A 14,713-nucleotide genomic window follows, 5' to 3' on the forward strand; every position below is an offset into this window, starting at 1 on the left:
CACAATAGCTGTTATACAGCCAGGTTTACCAAGTCAAAGTCTATGTCAAGGTAGAGAGATTACCTTGACTACCAATGCTGGGAGATGACCATCACCAGGGTGACAGAAGCAAAGAGGGAAAGAGAGCAACAGCAAGGACAATAACACATGTGTATGTAGAGAAATTTCATCTTTTTACACATAGGAAATGAGTTTGCATTTTATCCCCCAGGATATTTTTCTTGTCCAGAAGAGCAATCCTGCATTCCTAAGGGTCTGCAGTATGTCTTACAGAAAGTGTTATGATAACACAGCATGGGAACAGCCCAAAGTGTAGAAAGAGTCTCAGAGACACACACATATGAGAGCACTCAGAATGATCACTGGTACAGCAAATGTCCCCAGCTTCTCAATGTTATCTTTGGAGCAAACGTCAGTATCATTACCTGCTGTATTACAGGAGATCAATAGTTTCCACTAGGTCTCTATTACCTTTTTTGGCAGAAACTTAATAGCAATTACAGATTTTTCAGATTAATTTGTGTGGTAGATGTATGGAGAATGAGACGAGTGGAAAGCAACTAGGAAAACAGGTCATAGCAGTGGCCTCTTATCTGAGTATCAGTAGAGCTGGGAGCACTGCTCCTATCCACGCAGCTTTCCTCTATAAGGTTTCTCACCACTGCTAGTCTTTGGCAATGGCTGATGGAAAGCTAGACAGAATGTTGCCTCCCAGTATTTTCTCAGTAGGTCTTCAGAACACCACCCCCTAGTCTATGCTAGCAGCACTCTTTTGCCACCTGGCACTATAGCAGAGAGAGTTTTAAACTAAACCCAAAATGTTAAAATAAGACATTTGAGAGGAACAGCTTAAATCTTGCCTGCTTTCTGGTAACAAAACTCCTACTGAAAACTGATCATTTCACCACCTTAAAAGGTCATATATCTCAGGGAAAAGAAAAATAAAGGTGCAGAGACATACTGGTGTGGACATATAGATGGAAAGCTAGTATGCATGTCTTCTTCTCCAAGAAGAATGACAGGCTATACACGAGAAAAAAAAAAAAAAACTCTGATGCAGATTTACATTTCTGTCCTGCTAATAAATGGGCCAATGAAACAGCTGACTGCTCCCCTATTGCAGGTCTGGGAGTTATTTACTTTCTAATCCTTTCCCTTTTGGCTCTGGCTGGACATGAATGAAAATCCCTGGCATTAGGTATTAGAAGAGATGGAGAAAGCAAAGGAACCAATTTGCAGGGTTTCACTTGACTAGTTTTCTTCATTTGACTCCTATTAGCTCTGATAATGTATCCTCACTATTAATCAGCTAGGGAGAGAAGAGGTGATGCCTGTTTTTTCACGTGCGTAGGAGGACGTAGGTACACCACAGCAATCTCACTGGAAAAACTTCAGTGCCTTAAAGCATCTCCTTCAGGACTTACAAGGCACAAAGTCACTGTCCCTGAGCACTGGGACAGCTGTCAGCAGGCACAGAAGATTTTGAAGGAGTGTCTGAAATAAATATTTGAGTTAATGGTACCTTCAGCATAAGCTCTATGCAATAAATTGATCCCTCCTGTAATCCCATAAGAAACAGTGGGGCCAAAGGACGGCAGAGGCAGCTGATATTGTTAGATTTGAACTTCTTCCAAGTAATGAAATTCCCAGCACAAATCCACAGTTACAGCAGTACATTGGCCGCTGTGGTTGTAACAACAGCAGCTTCTGGATAACTCATGTTCTGTCTGTTCCTGACGGCTCCTTGGGAGAGGAAACAGGCTCTGGGCTAAGCAGCCCTCTGAGCTTTTCCCTCTTGTGTCTTACACTATAAAAACCAAATTGTTTCCTCTTATGGCCCTATGCAGATATCAGAGCTTCATTAGTATGGAGCTTGTATAATGTTTCTGCATGTTATGTCAGTCACAATTCAAGCCTGACAGCTTCTCATTGCGGGATCATTACACAGAAGTGTAAAAAACTACAAAAAGTGTTGCTTGATTTCCACAAGATTTGATGAAAATGCATCATCACTAATGTATTTTAAAAGTGCAGTCAGTAAACTGTAGCAGAGTTGGTTTCCATGGCAATGATGTCCACAGTAATGCCACTGAAATTTGAGATTTTTTCACACAAAAATGTCTATATCCATAGAAGGTCAGAGCAACAGTCCAGTCAGACCAGTATCTCCAGTGCCATAGATGGATGCCTAGGGCAGAGTAGAAGAGCAGGGTGAGTGTAAAGTAGTGCATACCAGAGATAGGGGAGCAGTATCGGTGGGTTTGCAGCTTAGAAACTTTCAAAGTTAGGGGTGGCTTCCTTGTTTTCAGTGGTCCGTGATGGACTTTTCTTCTATGAGTTTATTTTATTGTTTTCTAAATCTATTTAATTTTCACTAGCTATGTCTCTGTCTGCCACATCCCTACTCTTCAAAAATCATTACCACTATACACATATCAGGAAAGAACGTAGGTAAGCCAAAACTCTGAGTTCTGTTCCATGACTTGTAAGACCAAACTTAGCTTTTCCTTTTGCTGGCAGTTAAAACCTGGTATAATAGATTCACCAGAAAATCATCTCTCTGGTTACTACTTGAACAAGGAGCAATCAGGACTGAGCTAGAGCAGCCCAAATATGCACCAAAGGCTAACTTATGGGAATATTCTGCATTTGGGTTATTTTGCTCTAATATAAATAATATATAAGCTCTAAGCTCCTCGAAGAGAAACAAATAAGGCTTCATGTTGAAATGAACACTGTTGATGGACAAATCTTCTGCCTTGGAACTGATATCTATCTGTTTCAAATAGATTTCCACGTTCTCTGGTTCATTCCTACTACCTCATACTCTTGAATCAAGTTGAAAGGAAGTTATAGAACAGAATCTGGGCTCTGCATCTAAAATAGAGCTTGTTTTCCATCACTCACTAGACCTGTTTCATTAAGACCACACATTTGCTTCTTCCTATTTTAGAGAACGAATTTTTTTTTCAATCAGTGCATTTTAACCAGGAGAAGTCCTGAAGAACCATATGAACCTATAAGTTGGGATAGAAAGATCCAAAGCAACAGCAATCCAACAAAAACTCCAACCTAATTTATTCTTCTTCCCAGTGCTGAAACATTTCTCTTTAATGGACAGTGTCCCAGCAGACTGTGGGTCTGGCCCTTGCTCTGCTGGAGCGGGCAACTGAATCTCTGTAGGGAAATGTGACTTCACTAGATTCTCACTAAAATGTACTCTCTAAAACTGCAACATGCTTCCCCAGCAAATCTGATTTGGGAATGTGCTCATTGCAAGTAATGCAGTGTGTTCTTCCTGTGCTCTGTTCACTGATGTTTCAAAGCAAGCACAAAATATCTTTTAATGTCTCTGCTAACAGTGACTATTCAGCAAAGGGTCCATAGATCAAACTACAACCCAAGAGCTATGCCCTGCAAGAGTTCACTGCCTAGTGACTTCAGTGGGTTTTACCATCTAAATCACTCGGAATGTTACCCGTTTCTGAGTGAGTGGCTGCAAGTATTTTAATGAGTGAATGAATAATAAATAACAAATATAACATTATGAAAACACATCAGGTATTCTTATCTGCCTATACTCATTCTCTCTCATCTACCAGTTTGGCATGCATAGAAGGAAGCATATACTAAAATATTCTTGTAAACAGTCCTGGACTGATTCATATATATGAAGAATTTCAGTCTCAGAGGTAATTTTTCAGTAAAATATTTGTGTGACTGCATTATGTTTAACCAGAAGCTATTTTACTACTCCACTATCATGGTTTGAGAGGAGATCACAGGAATAGATGGCTATACAGAACTTTCAGTGCATCTGGATAGCTGATGTTAGGAAGCAAAGCTCACATAATTTTGTTTAATTATTGTCCTTTGTTTCAGTTTACTCTTGAGATGTGTCAAAAATCTTCTGAAGTCAAATAAATCATCCTTACCAGGTCTCAGGCTGGTTATTGGAAGGCTACTGAGGAAATGGGGCAGACTGTGTAAGATTAGCCACAGTAGTACTGCTTTAATGTGCTCCTCTCCCTCACAAGAGGGACAATGACATGATCTGAGGTAATTGTGATGATTCATGAGAAAGAATTATTCCAAGTTACTGCACTAGTCTGAGTCTTCAAGTATCTGCATTTGCACTGTGTCTACTGGCAATTCATGGAGCTTCCTGATAGATCATGTTTCCATTTTCAGTAGCACTGGGTGACTACATGTATTTCAACTATTGTGTGCTCAGATGGTGTAGGAACAAGGCTAGATAAATACCTACTGTAAAGGGAGGCAAAACCTTTTCCACTTTTGCCTCATCACAGTCGTTCCTTCTATGTTACTGCCAGAGACTACTATGATGATTTAGGATACATTCTTTGTAACAGATGATGTTTGGGGGGCTCTTCTTTATTTGTAGCGCTGATTTTTGGAACTTCATCCTTTCAAAGATTCTCAGATTTATTTCAGATTTTGGAGAGATTGACTTGCAGCTGCAGACAAAGGACACCAGATTAATTTCTCCCAGCAATGTCTGTAGACATCCCAAAACCATAAAGATTCTGTAAGGAAATCAGCTTTTGCTTTTGTTCCATTCAAAGACAAATGACTGCATCAAATTTAAAAAAAAAAAAATCAACACCAAACCAAAGAAAAACAAACACAACAAATAAACACACAAAAAGGAAAAAAAACAAACACAGAAACACATATGCCACATTGTGAAGTCTAAATATGAAAGACTTGTGATTAAGATAAGTAGAGGTTGTCCAACGCTTTGGTTGCAGTCTCCTTGTGAGTAATCAGCAATAAAATCCTTCTGCTTTTACGATGCACAGAAGGACACACTAAGGCCTAGTGCAAAAGGCTTTGAATGTCTTTAAATTTTTTTCCCCATTGGCTATGAAATTTCCACTTAGACTGATTTAGGCAATTGGAAATGGTGTATGGCTTAAAATTCTTATTTTCTGTCATGTCTTTTTCAGTCCTCAAACTCCTGTAAAACAATTTAGTGCAGGGAGCTATTAAAACTGACCTATGCAAAAGGTATCGAGTGTCTTACATTTGCATAGCTGGTTTTGCCTTGAGGCTGATGACCAAAATTAAGAGTTAGGTGACATCTGCATTATTGAGTAGTGCTGAGAATTAGTTGCACAATCCTAATATCATCCTTAGATCCCTTGGAGTCCTAGAAGATGAGAAACTGAGAACTTTTAGGTAAGGCTAATAACACTTTGGAAGGTTTAAGCATACGGGGACTATTTGGATATCAGTGAAAGTCACAGGTCTGAAGTGAGGTGAGTACAGCAGCTGCATCAGTGAGTCCTACAACCGAGTATAGCAGTGAAATGGGACACAGCCAGCTCCACAGGAGAAATAATGGCTAGAGATCAAAACTTGGTTTCAGAAAAATGCAAATAATTGTTCACAATATAGCTATTGAAAGAGATTTTTTTGTTAAAGAGTTTCCAGGAACTCAGAAAAGTATTATCAAATCCTACTTACATGTGGGCAAGCCACTTACAGTCTGGTATTCAAGATCTGATGGTTGGATGCCTGCAGATGCAAATAGTCTCCCATCGTGTTTCCTGTCTATTAAAATTTTAAACTTCTCAGGGTTGGAATTATGCCTTGTCACATATTTTAATACTACCCGGAAAAAGCCTTCTAATTTTGATTGAAATCTCCAGGCATTATTGCAATGAAAATAACTGTAATTATCTCTAATGGGACAAAATCTGAGTGTCAAATTGAATTGAAATGCTAGAATGGATATAGTAGAAAACAGGTGCCTACAGTGCAGTAGAAGCCCTTTGTATCACAGACACTTCAAAAACATTACATTTTCAGTCATCATTTTCCTGAAATAATTCTACAACTAACAGTTAATGTATTCTTCCATCAGGTTTTACGCAGTTTCTAAACTGAACTAGTCAAAATCCATGTAAATCCACAAGTGCTCTCTTCTAGCAAGTTTCTATACCCCTAATTTACAACCCCACATCCACCCCCCAAAAAAGCTGATTTTCTAAAGTTATGAAGAAAAGTTCAAACGAAAAGCAGAGAGTTGTGACATGGAATCAAAACTAAGGCAGTAAATGTCTGGGACGAAAAATTTTCCCTTCCATTTAAGTTCTATTCACCACCAAGGCCTAAGAATTACTAGCAATAATTCTATTTATTGATAAAATGTTACTCAAAATGTTAAAAAAATTAATTTTCCATAGTCAAAGTTATACTGGAAACTTGCAGCAGTTATTAATATAATAAATAAATAAGTCCCATGGGGACCATGGTGAACACCAACGTGGTGTGTAACGAATGTGTCTTTATTCAAACAGTCACAGGTTAAATAGTAGTTTCAAATGATCCCACGTCACACAGGTAATTTCCTAAGCCAATCCCATACAAGCATTCAAGTGAGCATGTGCAACAGAGTCTTAGAACTACAATTCCCAGAATGCCTCAGCAGCGCCTGGTATAGCCACACCCCACAGAAACTATGACAAAGTAATGCAGCTGTACATTGATCCCATACCAGTGAGATCCTCAGTGCCTTCTGGAGATAAAAGAATACCAGGAATAGAGGGGGGAAGGGAACAGGACTCTCCTTGAGTCATTTGGTAGACATACGAGATAAGATGCATGCTGAGGAACAGAAAGAACAAAAAAATGCAGTTTAGACAACCAAAGTAAATGAGAGAAGAGTTTTAGTAGATCTGATCTTTTGCACAGGGTTAGTTCTGCTTCTAGAAGAATTGATGCCAAGCAGGTCACCAGATTTATCTGATGCTATGAGAGACTGAGATGCTGATAGTTAACTCACCACAATTTTTAGCATGTACCAATATATCAGGAAGTGTAAGTTACTTTATTAGTGAGTATAACACCCAGGTTCTATTATCATGCACTCAAAATTACTTAAATTGTTTCAATTCTAAAATTATAAACTTTTTTAAGCAGAATATAAAGCAGTTGTCAGTGGGGGATCTTTGGAGCTTTTCAGGATTGTTGGAGCACTTTATAAGATACTTAAGCAATAAAATCCCTAGCTAAATGGCATGAGAAATGGTAAAAACTTCGGAGGAATGCTTTGAGAGCTTTGAAAAGCTTGCTGGTTGTAATACACTAATAACTGGGGTAAAAGCACTAAATTTACTTTGTGCAAGTCTGTTACCAGCTGGTAACAACAGGGGTTCACTAGAATGAGTAAAAACAAGACATACTGGTGTGGAGAAGTGTGAGGATGCAATGTTCAAAAGGAGGATGTAATAATGTATATGTATTTTCTGAGCAACTTAGATACAAGACATTAATTGTATTGTAGTTCTGCCTGAGTAACGTAGACAATAGACTGCATTATTACTTGTAATAAAGAGTGTGTTTAATTGTATTAAACACAATAATATTGTAGCTCTCCCTGAGCAATGCAGACAATGGAATTCATTATTACATTTAACAGAAAATGTATTTAATTTTCTAGTAAGTAATCTCATTGAAATTGAAATAGTCTGCTAAAATATCTTCAAAAAACAAATCACCTTTGGCTGTAATATTTTTGCAAAATAGAGCTGTCCATATTCGATTAAGTTAATTTCCTTTTAATCTGAACTGCAGGAAAAAGTGATTTACTTCTAATTTTATGTGGAATTGTTTCACATTCGATGAAAACATTACCTATGTTTTTGCTCTAGTTATGAGTTTTCTTTGTACTTAGAAAAAGCAGAAGCATCCTTGTACATATGTAGATAGATATATTTACAAAATTCTTAATTATCCAGTTCAGGGAGAGAAACTAGGAGAGCTCTATGGCTCTGCTTCCTTCCCAGGATAAGAAGGGAACAGAAAAGAAAAAAGTGCATCCCAGATGTCATATGGTGTCTGAATGTGGCTAGATCCGGAAATCTGGAGGGTGCAGAAACCTGAAGGTCTCCTAGATCCTGTAGATTAGACAGTAGCTGCTGAGCGCCATATGTATTTAAAATACAGCATGAAACAAGTAGGTGAATAGGCTGTTTTAAAGAGAGGTTATTTACAGGAAACAAGTATTTACGTGCACAGAGGCAACTATGCTCACCATCAACTAGGTCTCATCACAATGTCCACATGAATTAAGATGCTAATTTGTGACTAGAACAAAGCTCTGTTCTTGCAGCTGCTTCTGGATTACACAGTCACCCTGCTAGGTGGGCTACGTGGGCAGCCCAGTATTAAAGTAACTCAGGCAAAGAATAGCTTGAAAGTAACATGACAATGTCTGGTTTTCCACTTTTGATCTCAGCAGGAAGTCTGATGAGTCCTCTTTTCCTTTTTTTTTTTTCACTCTCTTTCTACCCATCTCAATTCTCCTCTCACTGTTTCAGATTCTTCTTAGAAAGAGAAAGAAAAGGTACAGGGAATGCATTTTCATTTAAAGGTAACAAAAAAAGAAAAGATGAAATCGAAAAATGGAACATCTAATAATAAGTTCAATAAATAACAATGCATTTTCTTTCAGCAGCTCTCATGCAGTTACTTTCTGAATGAATTCAGAACAGCATGTTCATTATGCTTGTATCAAAGAAACTAGAGTAGGAAAGGCTGATAATTATTTTATTTATAGTTTGGTAGGATCAAGGACTTTCTGATGTGGCTCAGGATCTTATGCTGGATGCTGTAAGCACAGAACAAAAAACATGATCTACACCTCATGAAATTTATTACCACTGTCAAATTTTGGCAATAGCAAAATGAATCTAGCTTGGAAAAGCAGCTTTTTCTAACTTATCTGCATCTACATCCTTATTTTCTTGGGAGCTAATGATAACTCTCCATTGTGAATCATTACTGCTATTTTTCTTTTTTCCTATTGTCCAAGTAAGCCACCTGAATTGGCATGGTTTTTATGGGCAGCGAAGGTTAGTAGTGAGATTTGTTGGGAGCCAGAGAAGTAAGACATTCCTACTTACAATTCACATCTTGCTTCTGCTTGCATTGCAATTCTCAGGACTTCACATGCCATCAGATTTATTGTTGGGAATCTGACTCAAACTTCATTCTAACAAAAAAAAAATATTCTAATTACCTTTTAAAAAAAAAAATCTAAACAGCTCAACTTGCTTCTTCCTGACAGGCAACCTATGAAGCAGAAAATTACTTTAGATGGTGCTGCACGTTCATAACCTGGCATTTATATTTGTCTTAAACCTGAAAAAAAAATGGTCATGTGTAACCATCCTTGACTTTAGGACCTAAGGAAATTTCTTTTTGTCATGAGATAAAATCAGGCTGAGATTTTTTTTTTGTTTTTTTTGCAAGTGATCCTGGAAGGAATGGAGGAAGAAAGCAGAGTCGGTAGCAGTCTTCTCTCACCAGTCAGACATAAATCCAGTGTTGAAGGGAGAGAAAGAATTTTTCTAGTAGGTATGAAATGACATAAAGAAAAATTACGTTCAATTTAGGCAACCACTGCAGTCTTAGTAATGGGACCATCGAAGAACACACTACAGTTAGTGTGCACTCTCTGGTGCACCCAGGGAGTCTTGGAATGCCAGACTATATTTGTCTCACTCTATGGTAAATGAGTACCATCTACTCAATAGCAGCAGGGAAGCAAATTCTGGGGTAAGAACTCAAATTCTGAAACACCCTTCACTCCTGCTCTTATTATATACTCCCACCACCATGGTGACACTTCACAATGGAGAGCCAGGGCATACAATTCAGCAAGTACCATTCACGATGGATAGGTTCTTGTGTCTCCATTCTCCTTGTAACCCTGGAACCTCTGCCTGCAGCAGAGAAGATGCCATTAGTGTGACCCTGAGGGCCTGGATCTTCTCTGCTTGCCCAGAAAGGTTTGAAATAGTAAGTTTCATTCTGTTACTGATTTCTCATCTCAACAGAGACAAGATGCATATCCAGTGTATCATTCTGCAGTCCTCACTTCACACTGTGTGCTGGTCTGTCTCTCCAGCTCCTTCATTCCTTCCAGCTGCCTAACTATGAATGTCTCAAAAAGTAGATAAATACTGAAGTTCAGCCCAAGACCCTTTGAGGGAAAGATGCAGAGCAAAATACAGCTCCCAGCAGTCCCAGGAAATGGCAGTTTGAAAACTAAACATCCAACACTTACCTGGAGTGCCTGAACAGGTTGCAGCAGCAAGGGAAACAAGTTCCTGCAGTTAGTGGTACATAGGAGAAATCCCAGATCTCACTCTCATACACTTGCGCTTATGGTGAGGCAATGAAACTGATGATAGTCACAGCTCCTGCCTCTAGCATCACAGCTTCCTACTTGGCAGAAGAACCAGCCCTTTTTTGAGTGAAAGCTAAACCATTTCCCAAGGTTTGCAGCAAGGCAAATCTAACCTGCACAAAACTGAGAAGATGATGTGACTCCAGGGTAGTTTCATTGCTACATAGCCCTCATCACATCAAAAGTACAGAAGAAAAGAGAGCAGAACATGTGATGTAGATGAGCATATCACAGTAGTAGGAAGGAGTCCAAGAGATGCACAAGATTCCTGAGTGTCCCATGATATTTGTTTCTCCCTTGATTTGGCAGCACTATTATCAATAACAGACTATTCTAGAATTTTCTCTACAAACTGCACTCAGTGCCCAGTAAAGGTTTTGAAACAGTTTCTTATAACAGAAAGAGTTTGTCCTGTTGTCCTTGGCTGTAATTTTCCTCTATTTCTCTCTACACTTTCTGCTAGTGCAGCATTTCAGTGCTCCAGTTGCATTAACGTAGTTTGTGAAGCACTTCGGGACCATTCAGCTTGAGAAGAGCTATATTAATGTAAAATATTCTTCAATGAGTAAGAAAATGCTATAAACAGAAAACGCTATATTGATTCAAAGCCTCACAAGGTCTTACAAGAATTAATTCAGATAGGCTTGGATGTAAGCCTTTGTTGCATGGACTGAAAACTGGCTGAAGGCTTATAAACAAATTGCAAAGATTAATGGCACTGCAACTTGCTAGGAGCCTTCGCAAACACATTTTCTGGGTGCCTTGAAACATGAAGTACTTATACTTGCAACACTCTGGAAGTCAGGACTTACTGTGGGAGATCACCAATTTTGCAGATGGGAAGCAGAAGCCTGAAAAATCTTCGTAATGCATAAACCAAGGTTTTGGTAAAAGTTCAAATTCAATCTAATACCACTGTTGCAAGGCTATCCTTTTTGAAAAATCTTCCCAACATACCTTTGGAGACACTGGCTCTAAATCTGCTTCTCTCAATTCTGGTTTGAATTAACATAAAGCAAAAAATTAGTGGTAGTCTCTCTCCATAACATTTCTGTCACTTTATCTGCTCTTTTCAGTCGTGTAATATTTATCATTATGACATAAAGTGCACCTTATAAAGCTTGTTTGTCATACTAGCATTTAAAAATATTTAGAGGAGCATCAGAATAGCAGCAGTTGACAGTGTCTTCTCTCTGACACTGACCAGGAAAGGATGCTTATGGAAAGAACATGAAAAGAAAGCAAGTGTATACCTTCACAGACTATGGTATATAGACCAAAGATTAACTCATTCTTTGAATACACATTTAGGTTAATAGGTCATGGTGTGCCTATCTTCTATCAGTTTTTCCAGGCACTTTTTAAATCTTATAATGATTTTGGTCTCTTCATTCCATGGCTACAAATTCAACAGTCTAATTACACATTGAGTGAAAAATTGTTTTCTTTTAGTTCAAGACTGTTAGGCTATTCTGGTTAGTAATCACAGTTCCTTCTGTTATAAAAATCAGTGCATAATCGTGGTCTATTTATCTACTTCAAGTTATTTGTGATCTGACATGTTTGACATAGTCTCCGAGACTCCCTTTTTATGAGACTGCGTTCTTTTAAAACTGGCAGATTTTTGGACTAGAGCATGATAAAAAGTGTTTTGGAAATCAAAATACACTACGTCAAAGGGATGAGATGCTCAGAGAGTTTGAGCACAGATTACTGTTTCTTTAAAGAAAAAAAACCAGCAAAAAATACTCACTCTTCCTGAGAATGTCATACATATCCACGTCTATTATTTTTATTCTTTATCACCACTTTGGTCAATTTGATTGATAAGAAAATCAGACTCATTTGTTCATAGATTTCACAGCCTGCTTATTCCCCACTTCCACACACACCAGGGGGTCCTTTGAAAATGATCTCTGGGTTTTCCACCTGCTCTTTATCTGGAGTAAAGGCTAATTTATTCAGTAGTTCACTCAGAGCAGTTAGTTCAGTAGCAACTTTGAGAATTCTTGGGTTAATACCATCTGTTTCCTACAGTGCTTTTTATTATACATTTTATTGATCTGTTTTAAAACCTCTTCTGCTGACACTTCACTTTGAGACAGTTTTTCAGGCTCATCCCCTGTAAGTAAAGGCAGCAATGTCTCCAAGCTCCCATGTGGATAATACCAATGTAAGCAGTTCTTTCAGCCCTTCTGCTACGGCCACAGCATCCTCCAGTGCTTCCATAGCTCAGCCATCTGTCAGGCCTACAGACTTGGGAAGGATGCTTGGTTTTCATGTGTTTTAGAGAGGCTGTGTTATCAATTTCCATCCCTTCAGTAGCTTGCTTCTCAGAATCAGTTTTGATATGTTATTGTTTTTATATTTGCATATCAAAATTTTTATATATTTTCTGGTTTGCACCTTTGTATAAAAATTCTGCTTTTTAAAGGATGTTGTTTTACTTACAGTTACTTCTTTCCTGCTGTTTAACCACAGTCCTTTTTTTGGTTATTTAGGTTATTTTTTATAGGAATACACATTTACTTTGAGGCTGCAATATGGTGCCTTTAAATATTCTTGAAGACATTTTACCCTTTTGATCAACCTCCTTCATCCTTTAAAATAGTTTCCTGGTTACCACAGTTCCCATTTTGAAGTATAATTTTACTGAATTGATTTTTTTCCACTTCTATGAGGTTGTTTAGTCTGAATCTGTGGTTACCGTTCTTCCTTTGAAGATAGCTGTTTCAAAGGAGACTCATCAGTGATTTCTAATATAATTTTTGCATAGTGCTTTACCTTGACGCTTAACTAACATTCATGGGGAAAGGGGAGGTCTCATTACAGCTATGTTTTCAGCCCTTGCAGGCTCTTTTATCACTCACAGTGTTGTGTAGTCAACATTCCCCTCCTGGTCATGTAGTCAAGACAACTCATAATATTTTCTCCATTTAAATATGAAATTTTAATGTGAAGAATTTCTGTGATGCAAATTTAGAGATTTATATTTATCACATACAATCACACAGACCATCTCTCCCTTATGCTTTCCTCAGCATAAAGCACTGGGCTCTACTTTGCTCCTTGATTTTCTAATGTCCCAATATTTATTAACCTTCCATGAAGTACCTGAAATTAATGTTATGCCAACTGTCTCATTCACAGCTGCAGTTTTTCCCCATAACTGCACTGTTACTTCTACCAGTACTGCTGTTACCCACATGAACATTCACCAACAGCTCCAGAAAAATATTCTCTAGGTATTTGTCCAGATGGCTCATGAAATGTGCCACTTCTGCACCTGGCAAAAAAATCATCATGCATAATGTGGAGGTTGGGTTTTTTTTATAAAACATACAGTTTCGAAAATAAATAAATTAGGAAATGTAATCTTTTTTTTTTTTTCCTAGACCATCTTGTTACAGAGAGTGTTTATAAGTTGTTTCCTAAGAGACAAGGAACAAGGAGTACTAACTCAAGAACCCTAGCGTGTACATTTGCAAAGCTACTTAATTATCTTCATACAAGTGTTTCTTTGTAGCTATTATTTGCCATATGGTTATAATTGTTAACAATTGTTAAGCTGCGAATATATGATCACTGTATACTAGTCTAGTGTGCCGGTGGTTTCTTTGCATTTGACTCCCTTTGTATATCCAGTCCCTTGCCTTTGGCCTGATAGCCACATTGCAGGTCTTTGGCTTCCTTTTTATTCTGTATTTCCTGAGTTACCATTAAAGTATGGTCATAGTCCACAGTTACCAATTCTACGCAGGCTGCATATTCATCCTGCCTGCCAGTGCCAGATGGATGGCCCCCTTCACAACATAGTCAGCACATTCCTGATCAGCAGGGGGTTCCTATAGTACACAGAGAGTTTCTGTAGTAGGCAGGGAGTGTTGTGATTTTACAGACGTACACACACACAGACACCGCTTGTAAGAATGAACTTGTAGTTAGCGTGTGACAAATGCACAGAAGTGCTGAACTTGCATGATGCAATGCCAAGCCTCCAGTAGAGACAGCTATAAAAGTTAGTGCAATGCAGTCATAGAGACTAATTAATAAAAAACTTATCTTTTTATCTGGTATACAGCCTTAGTACAATAAATACAAACACCTGAATCTAAGATATGACATTTACATAGAACTTTATTCAATGTTCTAATTATTATTATGGAGTCTAATGGTTTTATGTATGGTATCTTGGTCTTTTTTTATTTGGTTGAATGTATAATTTAATAAGTGATTTAGAACTTACCCCAGGAAAATCTCAGTTGTTGCATTGGTACTAACAGGAGTTCTGAGCGAGATAATAACAACCAGAGGCAAATGCTATCATAAACAGTGATTTTACAGAGCTTATAGAAACACACAAACCATTCAATCAGACCTGCAGCATTAGTTAAATCTCTTTCATCAGGAGGAAAAAATTACACCTGGTCTCATGCACTGGAAGACTATAACATGGAATCCTAGTCTAAGATCCTTAAACTTTCATTCCTC

This window comes from Empidonax traillii, unplaced genomic scaffold (genome assembly GCF_003031625.1).
Source record: "Empidonax traillii isolate 1590-97213 ecotype Southwest subspecies unplaced genomic scaffold, ASM303162v1 scaffold402:size526523, whole genome shotgun sequence".
In the NCBI taxonomy this organism is placed as follows: domain Eukaryota; kingdom Metazoa; phylum Chordata; class Aves; order Passeriformes; family Tyrannidae; genus Empidonax; species Empidonax traillii.